Source organism: Scyliorhinus canicula, chromosome 10, assembly GCF_902713615.1.
Source record: "Scyliorhinus canicula chromosome 10, sScyCan1.1, whole genome shotgun sequence".
NCBI lineage: Eukaryota > Metazoa > Chordata > Chondrichthyes > Carcharhiniformes > Scyliorhinidae > Scyliorhinus > Scyliorhinus canicula.
Window position 1 is genome coordinate 159,652,721 of NC_052155.1, and position 25,694 is coordinate 159,678,414.

General features: G+C 50.4%; 1 protein-coding gene across 40 annotated transcripts in view; it reads right to left on the reverse strand.

Moving 5' to 3' along the window:
• Positions 1 to 25,694, reverse strand: part of rims2a (regulating synaptic membrane exocytosis 2a) — a 1,202,647-nt gene that overhangs the window by 807,896 nt on the left and 369,057 nt on the right. Inside the window, exon 1 of one of the 40 annotated variants that reach the window (XM_038810015.1) lies at positions 6,077 to 6,187. The exons of the other annotated variants lie outside the window; for them this stretch is intronic. The gene's annotated coding sequence lies outside the window, so the exon portion shown is untranslated. Of the gene's footprint in view, positions 1 to 6,076; positions 6,188 to 25,694 lie in introns of those variants that run through there. 40 annotated transcript variants of the gene reach the window in all.

Below are 25,694 nucleotides of genomic sequence, written 5' to 3' on the forward strand. Positions count from 1 at the left end.
GAGGCAATGGGAGGATGCAGGGAGAGAGAGAGAGAGAGACAGAGAGAGAGAGAGAGAAAGAGAGAGACAGACAGACAGACAAACAGGGAGACAGAGAGAGAAGTCAAGAGGGGATTGGGGGGGAGAAAGAGGCCTCTGAGGGCAGAATGGATGGAGAAAGAGAAAGGATGTGGGCAACTGGCAATGTAGCTCCTTTTCACACTGACAGCTTATCTTATTTAGCTGCATGACTTTCTGACATTTTGGGCGGGATTCTCCAATGCCGCAGCGGGTCAGAGAATCTGCGGGGGGGGGGGGGGGTCGCGAAACCCACCACACCGCTCTGAGGCCGGGCCTCGCCGTTCTGGCTGCAGGGGCCATCCTGGTGGGGGACAGGGAGGATCCAACTGTGGGGGGGGTCCTCTGGTGCTACCGATCGGTGAGCGGGCTAATTCCGGGGGGGCGGGGGGGGGGGGGGTCTATGTTCCTCTGCACTGGACCCCTATAGGTCTCCGCCATGTTGCATGGGGGCCGGCGTGGTAACGGCAACCCACGGGCATGCGCGGACCTGCGCCGGCCATGCTGGCACCCATATCGACACCTGGAGCTGCGAGAAGCGCTCCAGTGCTGTGCTGACCCCCTGTGGATTGGGGGATTGCTGCTCCTAGCGGCCAGATGACACCGTCATAAAACGCTTCGGCGTTTACAACAGCGTCAACACTCTGCCGCTAAAACAGAGACTCCCGCCCCTTAATTTATGTCTTCATGTTGCCTTCTAAAATTCTCCTGCTAGGCCTGGCACTCAGGTTTCCTGCTGAAACAACAATAAAACCTAGCAAAAAATAAAGAAGTTAAATCCTTTGCATTGGCTTTCTTTCTCTCTTATATTTGTCCAATAAATCTGTTGCTGCGTGTTCTCACACTTTGCATCACTTGCCCGATGGAATAGAGAAAAACCCAAGTGGCAGGGGTCTTTGATTATGCTGCCGCTTTCCCAAGCCAGCGAGAGGTGTAGGCAGAGTCAATGGATGGGAGGCGGGTTCGCGTGATGGACTGGGCTGTGTTCAGGACTCTCTGTAGCTCTCTTATGGTTTTGGGCAACGCAGTTGCCGTATCAGGCTGTGATGCAGCCAGATAGGATGTTTTCTATGGTGCTTCTGTAAACATTGGTAAGAGTCAATGTGGATATGTTGACTTTCCTTAGCTTCCTGAGGATGTATAGGTGTTGTTGTGCTTTCTCGGTCATAGAGTCGACGTGAGTGGACCAGGACAGATTGGTGGTGATGACACTTAGGAATTTGAAGCAGTCAGCCATCTCCACCTCGGAGATACAGACAGGGGCATGTACAATATTTTGCCTCCTGAAGTCAATGACCAGCTCCTTTCTAGGAGCATCTAGGGACTGGAAGGGTGTGGTCTGGGGGGGGGGCTGGATCAGGGTCTCGCTGTACGCTGATGACTTGCACCTGTATATTTCTGACCCGTTAAGGGAGATGGAGGAGATTATGCGGATCTTCAGGGAATTTGGGGTATAAATTGAATATGGGGAAAAGTGAGATGTTCGCAATCCAGATGAGGGGGCAGGAGAGGAGACTGGAAGGGCTGCCGTTCAGAGTGGTGGTAGGAAGGAGCTTCCACTATTTGGGAATTCAGATGGTACGGGAATGGGAGACATTACATAAGCTAAATCTGACCCGGCTAGTAGAGCAAATGAAGGAGGACTTTAGAAGGTGGGACATGCTCCCGCTGTCACTGGCGGGGAGGGTACAGACCGTGAAAACGATGGTCCTCCCCCGATTTCTGTTAGTTTTCCAGTGCCTCCCCAAGTTCATCCCAAGGACCTTTTTTAAACAAGGTGATTTCAGGTTTTGTGTGGGCGGGTAAAACGCCGCGAGTGAAGAAAGTGTTGCTGGAGCGTAGTCGAGGGGAGGGTGGGCTGGTGCTGCCGAACTTTAGCAACTATTACTGGGCGGCAAATATAGCCATAATTAGGAAGTGGGTAGTGGGGGGGTGTCGGTGTGGGAGAGAGTGGAGGCGGCATCATGTAAGAACGCATGTCTGGGGGCATTGATAACAGCACTACTGTCGTTCTCGCCGCCCGGTACTCCACAAGCCCGGTGATAGTGGCGGCCCAGACAGTGGAGGAAATATAGGAGAGTGGAGGGAGCATCGGTCTGGGCTCCAATTTGTAACAATCATCGGTTTATGCCAGGAAAGCTGAATGGGGGTGGGGCTTCGGTATGGGAGAGAGCAGCGATCGAGAGGATGGGGATTTATTTATAGATGGGAGCTTCCACTGTTTGAAGGATTTAGAGGAGAAACTTGAATTGCCAGCAGGAAACGGATTCAGGTATTTGCAGGCACAGGATTTTTTGCACAGGCAGATTTTGACTTTTCCGCTCCTACCGCCCCAGGGATACAGGAAAGGGTAGTTTCCACAACGGGGGCAGGGGAGGGTAAAGTATCGGATATCTACAAAGAACTCATGGAGTCGGAGGTAACTCAGATAGAGGAGCTAAAAGACAAATGGGAAGATGAGCTAGGGGGAGAGATAGAGGCGGGTCTGTGGGTGGATGCCTTGCGTAGAGTCAATACACCCTCATCATGTACCAGAGGCTCCGCCTGGTACAATTTAAGGTAGTTCACCAGGCACACATGACGGTGGCCCGAATTAGCAAGTTTTTTGGGGTAGATGACAGGTGTGCTCTGTGTGGGGGGCTGGGGGGCAGCAAATCATGTCCATATGTTTTGGGCATGCCCGAAGCTTAGGGCATTCTGGCAGGGGGTTTTGCGGATGTCATGTCCACGGTACGAAAAACATGGGCGGTGTCGAGTCCACAGGTAGTGATATTTGGAGTATCGGAAGGTCCAGGAGTCCAGGGGGCAAGGGAGGCTGACGTCTTGGCTTTTGCCTCCCTGGTAGCCTGGAGATGGATATTGCTAGCGTGGAGAGACTCGAAGCCCCCGAAATCGGAGACCTGGCTTAGCGACATGGCTGGGTTTCTAAGTCTTGAGAAAATTAAGTTTGCCGTAAGAGGGTCAATGTTAGGGTTCGTCCAGAGGTGGCAGCCGTTTGTCAACTGCTTCGGGGAAAATTAACTGTCAGCAGAGACAAAAAATTGTCAGAGGGGGATGGGGGAAGTTAGGCTATTTTCTGTTTAGGGTAGAGGGACTTGGTAGGGATGGAGATGATTTATGCAATATGTTTATATTTGGATTTGCATTGTTTACTGTTGTTATTGTTATTATTATAAAATTGCAAATACCTTAATAAAATGTTTTTTTAAAAAGAAATGACCAGCTCCTTAGTTTTGCTGACATTTGGAAAGAGTAAGAGAAGACGATTCAGAAAGTCAGCAAAGGTTGAAATATCAGTAAATAAATAGAGGAAAAGTAAGTGAACAGCGTTGGTCTGGTGGTGGCCACTTTGGACAACCAAAGACCCGCCTGATTTAACCTGCAGTTAGGCTTTGAAATGGATGGCCTAAACAAGGCTGGAAGTTGTTTAAATGGGAAAAGCGGGGTTCCTGATTGTCATTTTCTTTGGATAGATGGTTATGCTGTGTGTGCCAGATCCGGTTGTACTGACCTGCCCAGCCACAGGCCAGCAACTCACCTTTTGCATTCAAGGTGAAGTGGCTTTAGTCTGGCGGGGTGAAAGTTCCTCCAACGGAACAGAGAACAAATAGCCCTTGTGGGATGCGGTGGAGGGGACAATGCCGAGGGAAAAACAGATGGAATAAATAAAAATGAATTGATAAAAGTAAAATAGGGTGAAGGTGGAGGAGAGAGAGTTAACAGTCAGATATTGTTGAACTGTGGAAGTAGTTGAGTCGAAAGCATTAGGGACCTTCAAGCGGCTATTGGATAGGTACATGGATTACGGTAGAATGATGGGGTGTAGATTAATTTGTTCTTAATCTAGGACAAAAGTTAGGCACAACATCGTGGGCTGAAGGGCCTGTTCTGTGCTGTATTTTTCTATGTTCTATGTTCTATGAAGAAGAGATTGTTCTCATTGGTGGTGGCACGGTAGCACAGTGGTTAGCACTGCTGCTTCACAGTGCCACAGTCCCAGATTCGATTCCTGGCTTGGGTGACTGCCTTTGCAGAGTCTGCACGTTCTCCCTGTGTCTACGTGGGTTTCCTCCGGGTGCTCCGGTTTCCTCCCAGAAGGGCAGTACAGCAGCACAAGTGGATAGCACTGTGGCTTCACAGCGCCAGGGTCCCTGGTTCAATTCCCTGCTGGGTCACTGTCTGTGCAGAGTCTGCACGTTCTCCCCGTGTCTGCATGGGTTTCCTCTGTGTGCTCCAGTTTCCTCCCACAGTCCAAAGGCATGCAGGTTAGGTGGATTGGCCATGATAATTTGCCCTTAATGACCAAAAAGGTTAGGAGGGGTTACTGGGTTACGGGAATTGAGTGCAAGTGAGGGCTTAAATGGGTCGATACAGATTCGATGGGCTGAATGGCCTCCTACTGCACTGTATGTTCTATAAGGCCCGAAAGATGTGCTTGTTAGGTGAATTAGTCATTCTGAATTCTCCCTCTGTGTATCCGAACAAGAGCCGGAGTGTGGCGACTGGGGGATTTTCACAGTAACTTTATTGCAGTGTTAACGTAAGCCTACTTGTGACAATAATAAATCTTATTACTACACCATGCCACTAGGTTCTCCATTCCCCTCCTAACTCATCGTTGTTCGAGATCCGACCCACTCGGGTCTTGTCATCGGCAAACTTGCAGATGGAGTTGGAACTTGTAGATGGAGCCCTCCCCCATCTGGATGTCTTCAGCCCTCATGGGGCTTGGAGCTACCCCTTGCCCGTGCAGCCTGCCATCTCATGGGACACCAACCAGGGACCTCACAGTCACCCCCTGCGCTGACCCTGTGGATTCAACTATTCTCACCCACTTTCACAGCTGCCAGTCTAGGTGGGCAATTCCTCAGCGTTGATATGGCCACAATCCCAGCAAGGAGGACACAGGAAGCGATGCTTGAAACCCAGCCACCAGTCCCCTTTAAACTTAAATGCTCACAGGCATGAAAAGCTGCTCAGGCCTGCCGGCAACCCCTCCGTCCCCCCCGGCCTGCGTTCTGTCCGGTTCCCCGGGCGGATTAGAGGGAACTTTAATAGGCTACACACAAAATTATTACGTGCTTCGATGGAGTAGGTCGGGACAAATTATTTCCATTGGCAGGAGGTTTAGCACCAGAGGACACTGATTTAAGGTAACTGGTCAAAAGGGGGAGGGAAATTAGATTTTTTTCATTGAAACATAGCCAGTTGCTATGATATGGAATTTTCTGCCTGAAAGGAAGCAGATCCAATGATAACTTACAAAGGGGAACGGGAATAAATGCTTTCCAGCTGCAGAGAAAGAGCAGGGAAGCGGGGTTAATTGAAAAGCCCCTTCCAAAGAGCCGGCACAGACATGGGGGAGATGAATGACCTTCCACGACGCTGTAGGATTCTACAATCCGAGAAGCCACTGTAAAGCGGTGCTCCTGGAATGCTGTCTTCTCCCAGTGCACTGCCCCAACACCACTCTCTCATATAAAGCAGCTGTTGAGAACTCAATATGAATCGCGCCGACACAGGCTGTCGTGTTATCCCCGGCAAATAAATAAATACTGCACTTCACTTTGCCCAAACAAATTAATTAATCTCTGAATATGTGCTGCAGAGAGTTTAAATGATTATTTTTTTTCTAAGGGCATTTCATTTGCTACTTGTCACCCTAGCTCTGCACGCCACGAGTAGACCAGATCACATGGATATCTGGTACTAATAAATACACAGCGGTCGGGTTATGTATGCAGTTCATGTACTGGCAAAATGCAGGCCTACCGTCAGATCATTCGAAGCTTAAATCAGGTAAATTCACTCTCAAGCTTCGATAACACAAGGTAGAATATTAGTTTGCACATCGCACACATATCACCACGTCGATTACCGTTACTACATTTATACGTATGCTGTAACTAAAGCAGATGCTGATCAAATGAATGAATACCGGCTCCCACATCACCAGCTCTGCTTGTCCTTTTTTCACACAAATATTAGCTCCCTGTGATTTTGTGCCCACATATCTTACCTTTACATATTCAGGAGTTCTGCATGAGCCTTGTATCAGATGTGAGAATGTCAGTTTTTACCCAGTGTGCATCCTCTGCCCAGATTTACAATACACTTTGATATTACTGATGTGTGACCTACACCAGTAAGTGCAACGTTAAATAAAACATGTAATGGAGCTCACTGGAATGGACTTCTACATTTTTATACTTCAACACTCTGCATAAATTGAACAGGGATTTACGTTTAATCTTTATACAGTGAAAGCTCAATAGATAGGAGAATTAACAAGCTGGGGCAAAGATTCCTTGGTTGGGGACGGGCATAAAAAATTAATTCTAAGCAGGGCATTTTGTTAGACTAAAACGGTGGCCATTGCACAGCAACAAAGGAAAACAATCTGGCTTGTTTCCTCAGCCTTAGGCTGAAGTTACTGCAAGACCCATTCGACTGAACCTCGAATTGCAGAGCAAGAATTTTGAAATTTCAGGCTCATTGGGCAAGATTTTGCTCCCCCCGCCTCCCCCCAATTGCCTGTTTTGCGAAGGCAGAAGTGGCCTGCATTTGGCCGGGGCGGAATATTCCAGTCCCACTGCTGTCAACAGGTTTTCTCTCCTTGCGCACCCCTCCTCAAAGGAAAACCCACAGTGGGGCCATCATCGGCAGGATCGGAAGATCCCGCCATAGGGAACGGCTGGAAAATTTCAACCGTTGTCGACAGACAGACGTGTATAAGACAGTGTTCATAATCATACAACCATTCACTGGTTCATTCCTCTGGACAATATCTTGACCAATTGCCGTTCAGCTGCCTGGTTGAAATTTCAAACAATGCTTGTCCATTAACTGTCAGCCAACATTAACTGGTGCATTCTCCATAACAACGCGTCTAACAACCAGAGTCCACTTGTCAACTAATCAGCACTCTTTTCTCATACAGTATATTTTTGTTGATTTGCCTTACATTGTACTAGAACATAGAACATGCAGTGCAAAAGCAGGCCATTTGGCCCAGCGAGTCTGCACTAACCCACTTAAGCTCTCACTTCCACCCTATCCCCGTAACCCCAAAACCCCTCCTAAACTTTTTGGACACTAAGGGCAATTTAGCATTGCCAATCCACGTCTTTAGACTGTGGGAGGAATCTGGAGCACCCGGAGGAAACTCATGCAGGCAAGAGGACAACGTGCAGACTCCGCACAGTGCCCTAGCGGGGAATCAAACCCGGGACCCTGGTACTGTGAAGCCACAGTGCTAGCCACTTGTGCTACCATGCTGCCGCATGTCCTTGATGTCCTGATGTATGGAAAACTAAAAGCTTCAACATAAAATGTCTCTTTTTTCAGCAATGCTCTCAAATTCTAATTTATAAAGGATCTCACACCCAGGTGGTCACTGCAGAGACATGTGCCAGGAGGAGGCAGGGTCAGTCAAGCTCACCAGCACTTGGAAGACTACGGGAAGACGCATCAGTGACATTCACACCCAATGACAGGCCTCTGCAATCAGCCTTCCAAGAGATGGTGGAAAGTCAGGCAGAGATATCGGAGACCCTCAACAGAGAGGTGGAGGAGACCACTGCTGACTGGCGAGGGGCAACACATGTCCCTTGGGATCAGGCATGTGCAGGCATGTGCAGGGATGCACAGGTCTTTGCCACAGCCCATGTGAACCACATGCAAGAAGTCAACTGCACACTCTGACCCTTACCTTTTAAACTCTCATCTCTCGCATGACCCTAGCATTGTAAGTGCTGGGATTCTCCATTAGATGTCCAGTTGAGCTCACCTGTATCCCCGCCCACCCCCGATAACCTAAATCGCATGTCGCATCTCAAAATCTCCACTATGAGGCACTGCATAATTGCAAGTACTGGTAACATTTGAAGTCAAGTCTATTCACCCCTTCGTCACCCACCCAGTGCCCCATTACTGACATTGCTACCACCCTCATCTTCCTACCCTACCGGCTCCCAGTGCCCGCTTTAACTAATACTTTCCAATCATACCAGACCCCCCCCCCACCCCACCCCTCAAATCCTGTCCACACCTCTGCATCCCACCTCGCCTGTCCACACCTCTGCACCCCGCCACACCTGTCCACACCTCTGCATCCCGCCACGCCTGTCCACACCTCTGCATCCCGCCACGCCTGTCCCCACCTCTGCATCCCGCCACGCCTGTCCACACCTCTGCATCCCGCCACGCCTGTCCACACCTCTGCATCCCGCCACGCCTGTCCACACCCCTGCATCCCGCCACGCCTGTCCACACCTCTGCATCCCACCACGCCTGTCCACACCCCTGCATCCCGCCACGCCTGTCCACACCTCTGCATCCCGCCACGCCTGTCCACACCCCTGCATCCCGCCACGTCTGTCCACACCCCTGCATCCCGCCACGCCTGTCCACACCTCTGCATCCCGCCACGCCTGTCCACACCTCTGCATCCCACCACGCCTGTCCACACCTCTGCATCCCACCACGCCTGTCCACACCTCTGCATCCCACCACGCCTGTCCACACCCCTGCATCCCGCCACGCCTGTCCACACCTCTGCATCCCGCCACGCCTGTCCACACCCCTGCATCCCGCCAGCCTGTCCACACCCCTGCATCCCGCCACGCCTGTCCACACCCCTGCATCCCGCCACGCCTGTCCACACCTCTGCATCCCGCCACGCCTGTCCACACCTCTGCATCCCACCACGCCTGTCCACACCTCGGCATCCCGCCACGCCTGTCCACACCTCTGCATCCCGCCACACCTGTCCACACCTCGGCATCCCGCCACACCTGTCCACACCTCGGCACCCCGCATCGCCCGTCCCCACCTCTGCATCCCGCCACGCCTGTCCACACCTCGGCATCCCGCCACACCTGTCCACACCTCGGCACCCCGCATCGCCAGTCCCCACCTCTGCATCCCGCATCGCCCGTCCCCACCTCTGCATCCCGCCACGCCTGTCCACAGCTCTGCATCCCGCCACGCCTGTCCACAGCTCTGCATCCTGCCACGCCTGTCCACACCTCTGCCTCCCGCCATGCCTGTCCACAGCTCTGCACCCCGCTACGCCTGTCCACACCTCTGCATCCCGCCACGCCTGTCCACACCTCTGCACCCCGCCACGCCTGTCCACACCTCTGCATCCCGCCACGCCTGTCCACACCTCTGCATCCCGCCACGCCTGTCCACACCTCTGCATCCCGCCATGCCTGTCCACACCTCTGCATCCCGCCACGCCTGTCCACACCTCTGCACCCCGCCACGCCTGTCCACACCTCTGCATCCCGCCACGCCTGTCCACACCTCTGCATCCCGCCACGCCTGTCCACACCTCTGCATCCCGCCACGCCTGTCCACACCTCTGCATCCCGCCACGCCTGTCCACACCTCTGCATCCCGCCATGCCTGTCCACACCTCTGCATCCCGCCATGCCTGTCCACAGCTCTGCATCCTACCACACCTGTCCACACCTTGGCACCCCACCACACCTGTCCACTCCTCTGCATCCCGCCACGCCTGTCCACACCTCTGCATCCCGCCACGCCTGTCCACACCTCTGCATCCCGCCACGCCTGTCCACACCTCTGCATCCCGCCACGCCTGTCCACACCTCTGCATCCCGCCATGCCTGTCCACACCCCTGCATCCCGCCACGCCTGTCCACACCCCTGCATCCCGCCACGCCTGTCCACACCTCTGCATCCCACCACGCCTGTCCACACCTCGGCATCCCGCCACGCCTGTCCACACCTCTGCATCCCGCCACACCTGTCCACACCTCGGCATCCCGCCACACCTGTCCACACCTCGGCACCCCGCATCGCCCGTCCCCACCTCTGCATCCCGCCACGCCTGTCCACACCTCGGCATCCCGCCACACCTGTCCACACCTCGGCACCCCGCATCGCCCGTCCCCACCTCTGCATCCCGCATCGCCCGTCCCCACCTCTGCATCCCGCCACGCCTGTCCACAGCTCTGCATCCCGCCACGCCTGTCCACAGCTCTGCATCCTGCCACGCCTGTCCACACCTCTGCCTCCCGCCATGCCTGTCCACAGCTCTGCACCCCGCTACGCCTGTCCACACCCCTGCATCCCGCCATGCCTGTCCACACCTCTGCACCCCGCCACGCCTGTCCACACCTCTGCATCCCGCCACGCCTGTCCACACCTCTGCATCCCGCCACGCCTGTCCACACCTCTGCATCCCGCCATGCCTGTCCACACCTCTGCATCCCGCCACGCCTGTCCACACCTCTGCATCCCGCCATGCCTGTCCACACCTCTGCATCCCGCCATGCCTGTCCACAGCTCTGCATCCTACCACACCTGTCCACACCTTGGCACCCCACCACACCTGTCCACTCCTCTGCATCCCGCCATGCCTGTCCACAACTCTGCACCACACCAAGATTGTCCACACCTCTGCATTTCCCATGTCCTTCCACATCTCTTGCACCCACCATGCCCCTTTACACCTGCATGAGCCCTCATGCCCCTTTACACCTCCATGAGCCTCCATGCATCTTCACTGCAGTACAAACCAACAAGCCTCCTGCCCAAACTGCAACACAGACCTTCCCACCCTCCTGCTCTGTTCCAACTAGCCCACTGCATGAGCCCCTCCACAAATCTCTCCCTTCCCATAGCTTCTCATATCTTCCCCATGCGCCCACCACCCTCCGCCCCCCCCCCCCCCCATCCATTCCCAGCACGGCCAACACAGTTGCTTCACCTCTTCATTCTTCTTCTGTTTATTTCAGCCCCTCATATTCTCCATCCCCCTGCCCCGGTACTTATATAGTTGTGAAGGGACATGGGGCTCATGCAGATGTAAAGGGGCATGGAGGTTTAAGCAGGTATAAAGGGGCATGGGGGATCATGCAGGAGATAGGGGGCCTGAGGGTTTAACCAAGCCCTCACCACCCACTAGTATCTCCTGCAGCCCTCCGCCTGCAGTTTGAAGATCCAAGCCCTGGGAGACGTTGCTGTACTGAGAAAAAACACCTCCAGGATCCACGTGGTTGATGCTCCACCCACCCAGTGCTGCTCATTCCAGGACCTGGTCGTTGGAGGCCTCCATCTTATCATCTCCGCGAGCTGCCTCAGGCCTCCTGAAGGTAAGTGCTGGCATTTACACACCACGTTGGTCCAGATATATTAAGGACTGATGTGATTTCCAACTGACAGAGCAAACAATCTGAGGAGTGATTCTGGTCAGGTCTGGATCAATGGGATGCAAATCAGTTTCTCGCCGGCCGCTGGCGTGAATTGCAACCTGCCATGACGGGCAGAAGCAGAAGATCCTGCTGTCGGTTTACATCGACAGGATGTCGATTTTTGACTTCCCGCTGCACTCCCCACCCGCCCACAATAGTTCAATATTCCACAAATCATTAATAAGCAGCAGTTATTTGTGAAATGCAAAATTAGTCCCTTTCCCTATTGGCTTGGCTATCGTCTTGTCCACACAATGCTCTAACATTGGGGACGCACAGTAGCACAGTGGTTAGCACTTGCTTCACAGGGCCAGGGTCCCAGGTTCGATTCCCGGCTTGGGTCACTGTCTGTGCGGAGTCTGAACATTCTCCTCGTGTCTGCGTGGGTTTCCTCCGGGTGCTCTGGCTTCCTCCCAAAGTCCAGAGATGTGCAGGTTAGGTGGATTAGTCCTGCTAAATTGCCCCGTAATGTCCAAACGTTAGGTGGGGTTGCTGGGTTACGGGGATAAGGTGGAGGTATGGCCTCTGGTAGGTGCTCTTTCAGGGGCTGGTGTAGACTCAATGGGCCGAAAGGCCTCCTTCTACACTGTAAATTCTATAATTCTGTGGTTTGGGCATTTAGACGTATTGACTACTGATGGGGACAGTGAAACAATCAGTCAATCGAGCACCTCAAAGGTTCCAGCTGCTGTGTACTCCTACTTTCAGAGTTCGCCAGGAAAATAAATTTGCCTGTCCGTGGCACTTTAAAATGAAAAGAAAAATGAATCAATGGGCAATGTTATGCCCTTTGGTGTATATGTATGTAGATAACAAAGAAATGGGAGATGTAATTGGACACCAGTCACACAACACTCTACCCAAGACATGCAATTTAATCCACTTTGTGTAGTCAGACTGAACAATGCAGATGTAGTTACCAATGTTTAATAGCAATGCATGCAAAAAACGACAATACGGACATTCACCACATGTTCAGACAACATACTAACATTCCCCAAGCTCAGGCAATGAACAATACTAACATTCCCCACACTTTAGACAATGTACAGTGCTAACCATCCCAATTTCAGACTGCACACAGTACCATCACCCCCAGCAGCTCACATGATACACAGCACTATCATGCCCCACAGATCCAGGAACACACAGCGCTCTAAGTCCACTCCCCTGGCAAAGTTCAGACAGCGTACAATGCTAACCCTAAGGATTGGGCAACACACAGTTCCAATATCCCGAAAGCTCAGGTGCTGACAACGCTAACATTCCCCATAGTCCAGCAAAATTCTCCAACGGAGGTAATAATGAGCAGTGCTAACAATGGAGAAGCATTAATGCTGGCATACAGATGGGGCCGGATTTTGACTCTTGAGGTGGGCGAGGAAATTTGCCAGCTCGCTACACCCACCTTAGGAGAAAGTGCGTGCAATGTTTTCTCTGGAGGTGGGTTGGGGGGGGAGGGGGGGAGGTGTGTTGGAGTTGGGCCGCTGCCCCAGATACATATTGGAGGCAGCCACAGGGTCTGTTGAAAAGGCCCACCTCAGTTCTCTGACACTTCGTACCGATTGTTTTGTTAAACATTAGGCCCTCAAGTCTTCATTCCTCACATCCCCTCAGCATCCCACCCTAAGTTCATACATGCTAACTCATGCCAACCCTTCCACCTCCAATAGTGTCTCATATGCTCATGCCAATTTATGACCACCTACCCAACCCATGACCCCTTACAGTCCCTAGGTTAACTTAGTACATCCTATGGTTATGTAATTAATGCATCCCATCCACCATCTTTGTCCTTACATCCTCAACTCACTCAGGTAGATCTCAGGAGCCATGCTGAGATTTTTTAAATGTTCTAACTATCTATTACAAACTTTATTACATAAAAAACTCCCATTCATGAGAGTCCATGCAATACATTTAAATCACCTGAAGTATTCAATCCCTTATAAAAGCAAACATTTGTATTCATAACCCCACAAAATATAGCTAATCCTTTACCATGCTCTTTCAGCCCTCAATCAGACTGTGAATTATAACCCCATATGTGATAAAGATAGGTTGTGAGAAATAGCCAATCATCATTAATGCTATAATGATAGGACTTGGGATTGTGTCCACAAATAGCCATTGAAACTATTGGAACTGGTTTTTTTTTTTAAGCTCGCACAGACAAGGCAGACAGTTTCTTTTTTCAATTTTTAAAGGGTTGGACATTTAGGTAACTTGGCAGCTTGACAGTTCTGCAGACCTTATCCACTCTTCAGGACCACAGTCCTTCTGAAGGTCTAAGTCACCCACATTGTGGGATACGGCCCTTACTCCAGCAAAAATACCGTCACTCAGCATTGAGCTCAAGTTACCTTGCTGAGTTTGTGTTTTCCCACATTTCATTCCTACCTTGCCCCAAACAACCCCCATTGAAAATAAGTTTGATCAGAAGAGGAGTGGGACAGCTGGGTCCTGTCCACCATTTTTGTAGGTCACTAGAGTCTTCAGAACTCCGAGAAAATCCATCCCATGGCCACAAAGCTCATGAATCCTGCTGGTGTTGGGTGACATGGGGAGGCACCCGAGTCAGGTTAAAATAAAGCGTGTGTTAGATGTACTCTAAATGTCACTGGTCATGTAGCCATCTAAGATGGCCACCTGCAAAGGACCATGGGAATTATGGCCAACCCAGGACTCAGACAGAAACACAGCCTATGTGTATGTAAAACACAGGTAACCAGACCTGACCGAAACCCCCGCTCGTTTACATTTCAATGGCCCATTTTCCCTGGACAATAGAACTCCAATCAAGCAACCGGTACAGCCACAGACTGATCGGCGCCACTCCCCTTACTCAGAAAGCACAACTGCCAAGGTCAATGACCACTAAGGACCCACCCAGCTACCAAGGCACCCGCCCCTTTATTGGCCAAAATCCAAGAGAGTGATCAGAGCCCTGTCAAACTATTGGGTCCAAGGTTAAGGACCGCCCCAAAGAGCGCAAAATCCCAGAGGGATAAAAGAGGACACAGCCATGTGTTCTGTCTCTTTTGGATCCGGCCTGTGCCAAACCAATTGCAGCATGAACAGCCAACTAAGTTCAAGACCAATGATTGCTACCTGATGGATGAGCTCAGCAGAGACAGAGCCACTTTCTTCGAACCAGCCAAGTTAAATCCAGAAAAAGGCCTTATCCATTTGCACAGTGCAGGTTGCCCTGAAGTTAAGTATAAGTTGTTGTAGCTGATAGGTGTAGTTTAACTCGTAGTAGATATTGTGTTTACATGTTGAGGTAACTCTTGTGTATGTAAATAAATCATCTTTTGAACTAACTTGTTGTGTGGTCACTTGATCGATATAAGGGAAGGCTTACGGTTCACTAAGATAAATAGAAATACCCACAGTATTGGCGACGCTGTTGGGACCGAAACAGAGCAGCAGTCAGTACACTCCTAATTTCAGAGAATATCTGTGACACCATTCTGCCAATTCATGTATTCTAAGAACAATCAAACAGAAGACTTTAACACGGCCAACACACATCAGATAAATGGACAGCAGCATTAGCTTCTATTCCAGGGATCTGGGAAATGCAATGTTTTGTATTTCAGGCAATAGATCCAGGGATTCATAAGCCAGACATTCAGCACAATGCTGCCTTACTAGGCTGCAGTTGAGTCATGCGTAACTATGAATGTCACACATGTCTTTCCAATGTTCCTTTTCTTCCTCACTCAAAAAAGAAAGCATAAGACAGCAAGATGTGATAAATGCCATTCGGTCCACTTTAATCAGGTGTTGATCGCACTCTGTGGGAGGAATGATTTTGTTGATACCAGTTGTAAATTTGAATCTCTTATATCTCGAGTCTCAGTAACCTGTAACACTCAAGATAGCCAAGGTGTGACCTGAAGAACAGCTTTGGTCATAACTTCCTCTAACATAAGGGGTGGAATTCTCCCAACCAGCCCGTTCCAGGTTAACCCAGTGAATCCGGCGGGAGCCGAAAAGTCGGAAATCTCCTGACATAAAATGAGATTGTAATTCTTTCAATGGGGGGAGTTAATGGCGGGTAGGTCATCCTCTCTGGCAGGTGGCGGAAAACCATTTGCAATCATTTACATCTCATGAATGCTTATTAAAACAGCTGCCTGCTTGTGTCCCGTAGGCTTTCTAGTCTTGTGTCACACCAGCGGGAAATCACGTCGGCATCAAATCCAATTGATAAAGGCTAGTGTGCACAAGATGGCACGGTAGCACAGTGGATAAGGACTGTTGCTTCACAGCGCCAGGGTCTCAGGTTCGATTCCCGGCTTGGGTCACTGTCTGTGCGGAGTCTGCATGTACTACCCGTGTCTGCGTGGGTTTCCTCCGGGTGCTCCAGTTTCTTCACACAAAGCCCCAAAATACATACTTGATACGTGAATTGGACATTCTGCATTCTCCCTTGGTGTACCCGAACAGGCGCCGGAGTGTGGCGACTAGGGGATTTTCACAGTAACTTCATTGCAATGTTAATGTAAGCCTACTTGTGACACTAATAAAAATTATTACAAGATGGCCCTCAGTTAGCCAGAGACTTCGAGGTGAGTGCAGCACTGCTGTAGTGCCACACTGCTCCTGATGCATTGTCCTTCAACGTGCTGGGGCAGACCGGTCCCTGACTCCATGTACGTAACTAGCTGGTCATCATGGACAGCACCGTACTGTGTCACTGTCTTGGGTCAGTATTGCTCCCGTGGTTGGGGAGTACAGGGGTCTCCTTCCCCCAGGTGCCACACACCAGTGTCTATCTGGAGAGCACTGTGATGCGGGACCCATGCAGCCACCACGATAAAGATCGAAAGTTTGGCCAGTGGCATATGTGGCAGCCTGACGAAGAAAAGGGAGACAATGTAGAAGGGGGAGAGATATGGCGAGGGCTCACGATGGCAGACAGAGGGGCAAGGAGGTTGATAAAGTAAGCAAACAATGGAAGGCAGAAGGAAGACCGAGGGGAGGGAAGCTGGACCCTGACAAGGCTGCACCAAAAGCTCACAAATAAGGGGACCAAAGGGATACCACATTGTTCACTGGGACGGGAAGCACAAAGACTCCAGATGTGGTAGGTCGAAATCCATGTGAGGCATGGGCACTTGGAAGAGGAGGGGAGGGGGTGCGAAGGGGGAAATAGTTGAAATGGGAACAGACATCATACTGAGGCTGCTAGCCTTTTCCCTCTGGATTGCTGACATTCTGCATAGTCTGGTGATGGCAAGTGGGCTGGAAAGCGCAATGAGTGTGCTGGAATGGTATTTTAAATATGGCGCCAGGACCTGAATCAGCTGTAGGCCCACCAGGCGAGTCCTTCATTAATCCACATTTGTCCAGTAATTTTGACCCGCTTATTGTTTTTATAAGCTTTCCCACAACAAGGTTTGTTGCTAGTTTTATCCTCACACGCTTTTTTAAACAAGGTGTAACATTCATAATTCTCCAGCCCTCACAGGATGTTTGAAAGATTCTGGACAGTGGCTCTGCAATTTCCACCATTACTTCGCTCACTATCCTCAGCTGCACCGCATCCAGTCCAGTCCCATTGACTTAACAAGTTTGTTAGCCATTCTAATACTTTTTAAATCAGTTTTTAGTCCATACTCTGCTCCACCACCTCCCCCTGCATGATGACTTTCACCATATTGTCTTCCTTAGTAGAAACATTTGACACCTTGGCCATCCCTCTGCCTCCGGGTTAATATGGCCATAAAATTCCAAAGCACTGGGATTCAGTTAAGAATGATACACAAATAAATTATTTTAAACTTATACAGAACCTTGGTTAGCCCACACATTATTTCACTAAATCATTCTGAGGACTGAAGAGGTATGTATGATATTTACATATTGATGGCTGACTGTAGGAATAAGCACATTGAAGCAGTTCTGTCCACAGTTGTGGTCACCAGAATGCAAAAGGATACAGAGGCACTGGAGAAGGTGCACAAATTATTTACAAGAACTTTTCCAGAACTGAGAGGTTATGGGCAAAGATCTAACCGAATGGGACGATTCCCCTAATGAGCGAGTTTAACCGGTGTTTCCCGGCACTCGCTGTGCCGACAAACACCGTGCTATCTACCGGGACCCTGGTTCAATTCCGGGCACACAGCGGGGAATGCCCCACCAAGGCTGCACTTAGTCCCCTTTCCTGCACTGAGGAGGTCCGCTCGCCAGAACTCCCCAGTGCAGGAGGAGATTGGGACGCCAACCAGGAATCCCCCCAAAGCCCCAACTAATTGAAAAGGGGGTCCTGGGGGCCCTCCCCCTGCACCCCACCGCACAGGTGCAGGGCAGCCCCACCCCTTGGCACCAGAAAAATGCCAGCTTGACACCTTGGCACTGCCAGCCTGGCACAGCTGGCAGTGTTACCTTGGCATGCTGGCAGGGGCACTGGCAATGCCAGAAGGCAAGCACCTGGGGGGGTCTCCGATTCCCTGGGAGACCATGAGCGCCGTTCTATCTGGTCCCTGTTTGTTCAGGCCAGCACTGAACGGCGCTCGCTCGAGGTCTTGGAGGCGAAGGAGTTAGATCTCAATGCCTCGGGTGGATCAGGGGAGTGCATATTAGGGTGAGACTAGCTATATTACTCTGATATACAGATTTACAAAAATAGTGGTCCTGCCCATGATGGGCGGGATTCAGATCGCGGCATTTCATGAAATCGCATGAGACTTCGGAAGGCACAGCGAGCCCAGTAGATCCCGGAAGAGGGATATCCCGGCATCTACCAGCCACATCTCCTTTTGGGCACAACGCGTCGGTAGATTATGCCCTATAGTATTAAGAAAGCCTTTAAAAGCTAGAATCATTCCTGTAGAAGACAGAAATTGGAGAAGTGACCAAGTACAGGCCTTTGAAGGGGTTTGATAAGACTTCCAAAAGTTCTGTCCACCATCTACAAGGCAAAATTCAGGAATGTAAAGGAATAGAACATAGAACATAGAACAGTACAGCACAGAACAGGCCCTTCGGCCCTCAATGTTGTGCCGAGCCATGATCACCCTACTCAAACCCACGTATCCACCCTATACCCGTAACCCAACAACCCCCCCTTAACCTTACATTTATTAGGACACTACGGGCAATTTAGCATGGCCAATCCACCTAACCCGCACATCTTTGGACTGTGGGAGGAAACCGGAGCACCCGGAGGAAACCCACGCACACAGGGGGAGGACGTGCAGACTCCACACAGACAGTGACCCAGCCAGGAATCGAACCTGGGACCCTGGAGCTGTGAAGCATTTATGCTAACCACCATGCTACCCTGCTGCCCCTACTACCCTGCTGCCCCGCTGTCCTGGACAGGGGTAGCTCCAACAACACTCAAGAAGCTCAACACCATCCAAGACAAAGCAGCCCCATCCACCACCTTCGACATCCACACCCGCAGCATGTTTACTCCCATCACAGAGCTATCAAGTGTTTGATTAACAACATGGAAATACCACGCATATCATTTTCCATCCTCAGAATTACACAGTGAAAATTAACATCTCTCAGCATCAAGAATAATGGAGGGTGCGAACACGAGAACAATGAAAACCAGGACTCTCATAACTATCTACAAATCCAAACAATGTGGTGGTTTCCTTGTCCATTTGTATCTTAGGGTAAAGTTGATAATGGATAATCTGGAGAGAATAATCGGAGCTGTAGATTTCAGTTTCAGTGGGTTCAGTTTCAGCACAGTTAACAGTTCACAGTTTACTGCAGAGGCTGGTTTGTTACACACAGAAATCGGCGAACCAGCTAACGCCCGATTGACCAACTGGAGCATAAGGCCATAAGGCATAGGAGCAGAATTAGGCCACTCGGCCCATCAATCATGGCTGATATTTTTCTCATCCCATTCTTCTGACTTCTCCCCATAACCTCTGGTCCCCTTATTAATCAAGAATCTGCCTATCTCTGTCTGAAAGACACTCAGTGATTTGGACTCCACAGCCTTCTGTGGCAAAGAATTACACAGATTCACCACCCTCTGGCTGAAGCAATTCCTCCTCATCTCTGTTTTAAAGGATCATCCCTTCAGTCTGAGGTTGTGTCCTCTGCTTCTAGTTTTTCCTACTGGTGGAAACGTCCTCTCCACGTCCACTCTATCCAGGCCTCGCAGTATCCTGTAAATTTCAGTAAGATCCCCCTCACCCTTCTAAACAGACCCAGAGTCCTCAACCGTTCCTCATCTGACAAGCTCTTCATTCCAGGGATCATTCTTGTTGAACCTCCTCTGGACCCTTTCCAAGGCCAGCACATCCTTCCTTAAATACTGGGTCCAACCTGCTCACAATATTCTACATGGGGTCTGACCAGAGCCCTATACAGCCTCAGAAGTAATCCCTGCTCTTGTATTCTCGCCCTCTCAACATGAATACTAACATTGCATTTGCCTTCCTAACTGCCGAATGAACGGGCATGTTAACCTCAAGAGAATCTTGAACAAGAACTCCTAAGCCCCTTTGTGCTTCTGATTTCCGAAGCATTTCCCCATTTAGAAAATAGTCTGTTCCTCCATTCCTCCTTCCAAAGTGCATAACCTCACGCTTTTCCACATTGTATACCGTTTGCCACTTCATTGCCCACTCTCCCAACCTGTCCAAGTCCTTCTGCAGCTTGCCTGCTTCCTCTATAACTACCGGTCCCTCTACAAATCTTTGTATCATCTGCCACCTTAGCAACAGTGCCTTCAGTTCCCAGCAAAGACCCCTGAGGCACACCACTAGTCACTGGCTGCCATCCTGAAAAAGACCCTTTTATCCCCACTCTCTGCCTTCTGCCAGTCAACCAATCCTCTATCCAAGCCAGGATCTTTAACTTATTTAACTGTCTCCTATGCAGCACCTTGTCAAAGGCCTTCTGGAAATCTAAATAAATTGTGTCCACTGGTTCTCCTTTGTCTAACTTCCTTGAGACCTGCTCAAACAACTCTAACAGGTTTGTCAGACATGACCTCCCTTTGACAAAGCCGTGCTGACTCAGTCTGATTTTATCATGCACTTCCAAGTTCTCCGCAATCTCATCTTTAATAATGAACTCTAAAATCTTATCAATGTCAGAAGTCAGGCTTTGCCCCCAACTATGTCACGGGCGCTGATTTCCTTGATCCTGAAGCGGGACAAGGACCCTCTGCAGTGTGGGTCATATAGGCCGATCTCGCTGCTAAATGTAGACGCCAAGCTGCTGGCAAAGATCTTAGCCACAAGAATAGAGGATTGTGTGCCGGGGGTCATTCACGAGGACCAGACGGGGTTTGTGAAGGGACGGCAGTTGAATACTAACGTACGAAGGCTCCTCAACGTTATTATGATGCCGGCTGTGGAAGGGGAGGCGGAGATAGTGGTGGCATTAGATGCGGAGAAGGCGTTTGATACAGTTGAGTGGGGGTATCTGTGGGAGGTGTTGGAAAGGTTTGGGTTTGGGGAGGGGTTTATCCGTTGGGTGAGGTTGCTCTATGCGGCCCCGATGGCGAGTGTAGCCACGAATAGGAGGAGGTCGGAGTACTTTCGGCTGTACCGGGGGACGAGACAGGGGTGTCCCCTGTCCCCCTTGCACTTTGCGTTGGCAATTGAGCCCCTGGCCATGGCGTTGAGGGAGTCAGGGAACTGGAGGGGCCTGGTGCGGGGTGGGGAGGAGCATCGAGTGTCGCTTTATGCGGACGACCTGTTGCTGTATGTGGCGGACCCGGTGGAGGGGATGCCGGAGGTGATGAGGATTCTCAGCGAATTCGGGGGTTTCTCGGGGTATAAGCTGAACCTGGGCAAGAGCAAGTTGTTCGTGGTGCACCCAGGGGATCAGGAGGAGGGGATTGGTAGGCTCCCACTGAAGCAGGCTGGGAAGAGCTTCAGGTACCTAGGAGTCCAGGTGGCTGGGAGCTGGGGGGCCCTGCACAAGCTCAACCTCACAAGGTTGGTGGAGCAGACGGAAGAGGAGTTCAAAAGGTGGGATATGTTACCGCTGTCACTGGCGGGGAGGGTGCAGTCCGTTAAGATGACGGTGCTCCCGAGGTTTTTGTTTCTGTTCCAGTGCCTTCCAATCCTTATCCCGAAGGCCTTTTTTAGGAGCGTTAACAGGAGTATTACGGGATTTGTATGGGCGCATGGGACTCCGAGGGTGAGAAGGGTGTTCTTGGAACGGGGCAGGGATAGGGGGGGGCTAGCGCTGCCCAATCCCTGTGGGTACTACTGGGCTGCCAACGCAGCGAAGGTGCGTAAGTGGGTAATGGACGGGGAAGGGGCAGCATGGAAGAGGATGGAGATGGCGTCCTGTGTGTGGGCACGAGCCTGGAGGCGCTGGTAACGGCGCCATTGCCGCTCCCTCCAACGAGGTATACCACGAGCCCGGTGGTAGCGGCTAACCTCAAAATTTGGGGGCAATGGAGACGGCATAGGGGAGAAGGCCCCGATACGGGAGAACCATCGGTTTGTCCCAGGGAGCATTGATGGCGGATTTCTGGGCTGGCACAGGGTAGGGGTTAGGAGGTTGAGGGACCCGTTTGTGGAGGGGAGATTCGCGAGCTTGGGGAAGTTAGAGGGGAAGTTTGGGCTCCCCCCGGGGAACATGTTTTGGTACATGCAGGTTAGGGCGTTTGCCAGGCAGCAGGTTGAGGGGTTCCCCTTGTTGCCCCCACAGAGGTACGGGACACTGTGCTCTCGGGGGTGTGGGTTGGAGGAGGGAGGATTTCGGACATATACCGGGTAATGCAGGAGGTAGACGAGGCCTCGGTGGAGGAACTGAAGGGTAAATGGGAAGAGGAGCTGGGTGAGGAGATTGAGGAGGGGACGTGGGCGGATGCCCTGGAGAGAGTGAATTCCTCCTCTTCCTGTGCGAGGCTTACAGTTCAAGGTGCTGCGTAGGGCCCACATGACTGGGACGAGGATGAGTAGGTTTTTCGGGGGCGAAGACAGGTGTGCTAGGTGCTTGGGGAGCCCAGTGAACCACGCCCATATGTTTTGGGCGTGTCCACGCTGGGGGAGCTTTGGAAGGGGGTAGCAAGGACGGTGTCGAGGGTGGTGGGATCCAGGGTCAAGCCAGGATGGGGACTCGCAATTTTTGTGGTTGCAGTGGAGCCGGCAGTGCAGGAGGCGAAAGAGGCCAGTGTCCTGGCCTTTGCGTCCCTAGTAGCCCGGCGGAGGATTCTTCTTCAGTGGAAGGATGCGAGGCCCCCAAGCGTGGAAGCCTGGATCAATGATATGGCGGGGTTCATCAAATTGGAGAAGGTGAAATTTGCCCTGAGGGGATCAGTGCAGGGGTTCTTTAGGCGGTGGCAGCCTTTCCTGGACTTCCTGGTGGAATGGTAGGGAAATAGGCCGACAGCAGCTGCAACCCGGGGGGGGGGGGGGGGGGGGGGGGGTTTGGTTCGGTGGGAGGGAGAATTGTGTACATGGGTTTGTTGGATGTGGCGGGTGTTGTCTCTTTCCTTTTTGTTGTTTGCTTTTTTTTGTTTTTGTAGTTGGGTGGCTGTTGTTCTTGGGTTTTTACCATGGTTGTTTTGTTAATATTGTTTTGTTGCTTATATTTTGTGAAAATCTTAATAAAAATTATTTTTTAAAAAAGAAGTCAGGCTAACAGGCCTATAATTTTCCGTTTTCTGCCTCCCTCCCTTCTTAATCAGCAGTGTCACATTAGCCACTTGCCAGTCCTCTGGGACCCTTCCTGCCTCCAGTGATTCCTGAAAGATCACCACCAATACCTCCACTATCTCCTCAGCTATCTTCTTTAGAGTCCTTGGGTATAGTCCATCCGGTCCAGGTGATTTATCCACCTTCAGACCTTTCAGTTTCCCCAGAACCTTCTCCTTAGTGATGACCACTGCACTCACCTCTGTCCATTGGTTCTCCTGGAGCTCTGGCATCCCACTAGTGTTTTCCACCGTGAAGACTGATGCAAAGTAACTATTCAGTTCCTCTGCCATTTCTTTGTTCCTATTATTACTTCTCCAGCCTCATTTTCCAGTGGTCCAAAGTCTATTCTTGCCCCTCTCTTAACTTTTATGTATTGAAAAAAACTCTTCCTATCTTCTTTTATCTTCTTGCACTAATATTTCATCTTCTCCCTCCTTATTGCTTTTTTAGTTGTCCTCTGCTCACTTTTGAAGGCTTCCCAATCCTCTGGCTTCCCACTAATTCTCGCCACTTTGAATGCTTTTTCTTTTGCTTTTATGCTGTCCTTGACTTCTCTTGTCAGCCCTGGATGCCTTGCTCTCCCCTTAGCATGCTTCCTCCTCCTGGAGTTGAATTTCTGTTGTGCCTCCCAAATAACCCCCAAAACGCCTGCCATTGCTGATCCATTGTCTTCCCTGCTGGGCTCCTTTTCCAATCAACTCTGGCCAGCTCCTCCCTCATGTCTTTGTTGTTACCCTTATTTAATTGTAATATCATTACATCTGATTCCAGCATCTCCCTCTCAAACTCATACTGTGGTCACTTCTCCCCAAGGGTTCCTTCACCTTAAGTTCCCTAACAAGTCTACCTCATTGCACATCACCAAATCCAGAATTGCCTGTTCATTAGTAGACTCTCTCACAAGCTGCTCCAAAAAAACATCTCTTAGACATTCCAAAAAGTTCTTTTCTTGGGATCCACTACCAATCTGACTTTCCGAGTCCACCTGCATATTGAAGTCCCCCATGATAATTGTAAAATTGCCTTTTTTTTTTTACATGCCTTTTCTATCTCCTGATTTATTTTCTGTCCCACATTCTGACTACTGCTAGGGGGCCTGTACATAACTCCCTTCAGGGTCTTTTTATCTTTGCGATTCTTCAACTCTACCCACAGAGATTCTATGCCTTCTGATCCTATATCGCTCCTTGCTATCGATTTAACTTCATTCCTTGCGAACAACGCAATCTCGCCCCCTTTGCCCATCTGCCAGGCCTTTCGATAGGATACATATCCTTGTATATTTAGATCCCCGCCCTGATCCCCTTGCAGCCACATCTCTGTGATGCCCACAACATCGTACCGGTCAATTTCAATGTGCGCAACAAGCTCATTTACCTTGTTCCATGTACTGCGCGCATTTAGGTTCAACCCCCTCAGTCTTGCATTGACCACCCCCTATCACACGTGTGACCTTTTTTGCTCTGCCTGAGGATGATGTTGTTCTCTTATTTTTGTTCAGTATTTTCCCTTCAGTTATTACATATTCTAAGCTAATGCTCTGGTTCCCACCCCCCTGCTGTACTAGTTTAAATACTCCAGAGCGACTCTAGCAAACCTCCCAGCCAGGACATTGATGCCCCTCCAGTTTACATAGAACATAGAACAGTACAGCACAGAACAGGCCCTTCGGCCCTCGATGTTGTGCCGAGAAATGATCACCCTACTCAGTTTAGATGCAGCCATTTTCTCACATGGAATAGCTATTGTGGTAGGTCACAAACAGCCTTATCATTTGGTACATTCAAGGCAACAGCTCAGTGCAGCTCTCCTAGATTTAGATTTATTGTCACGTGTACCGAGGTACAGTGAAAAATATTGTTCTGCATACAGTCCAGGCAGATCGTGGCATGCATGAAAAAACGTAGGAGATAAGATAAATACACAATGTAAATATATAGACATTGATATTGGATAAAGCACTCAGATTATCGTGCGAACAACGGTCGAGAAGATGCGTAGAGAGATTAGTTCAGTCCATAAGCGGGTCATTCAGGAGTCTAGTGCATGTTCTCAGACTTTTGCATCTCCTGATCGATGGAAGAGATTGGAAGAGAGAATAACCTGGGTGGGAGGGGTCTTTGATTATGCTAATCAAAGTGATCCTTATAAAGCTTCCACAACAAACCATCCAGGTAACCCCTTCATCTTTCTATTCAATAACATGAAAGCTCCCTTTCACATGTTTAAAATAAAATCGAGATAATATACGCTTTCTCTCATGTGATGTTGATACAAAATTAGTAATCCAGTATTACAAAGCTTCCTTCTTGATGCCGATGTTTCCAAATCAAGTTGTAAAACATCAAGACGAAAATAACTCATCAGATGGTAAAACAGTATGAGGTAGCGCATGATAATTCCAAAAGAAAGCCAGATATTGCACCTTTAGGTAAGTTTTACTAGATGTTACAGTGCTCCCAGTTTCCTTATTTGGCTGCAGGTGTCTGCTGAAGATCGCATGTGAGACACACCACTCTTGATGAAAAATTGAGCAAAAACTTAACAATGAAATCCTTGGTCATTGTCATAGACCATCGACGGGATTCTCCGTTCCGAAGGTGAACTGTTGACGCTAGGGCAGGATTCGTGGGCTTCCACAACAGCAAAACTGGTGCCGCATCTGAACCGATTCTGTGACCGTGCTGGAGGGGCTAGCACCGGCGCCATGTGGAACACAAATCGATTCCAATGAGAAACGGTGCGGGATTCGCCCGGTCTG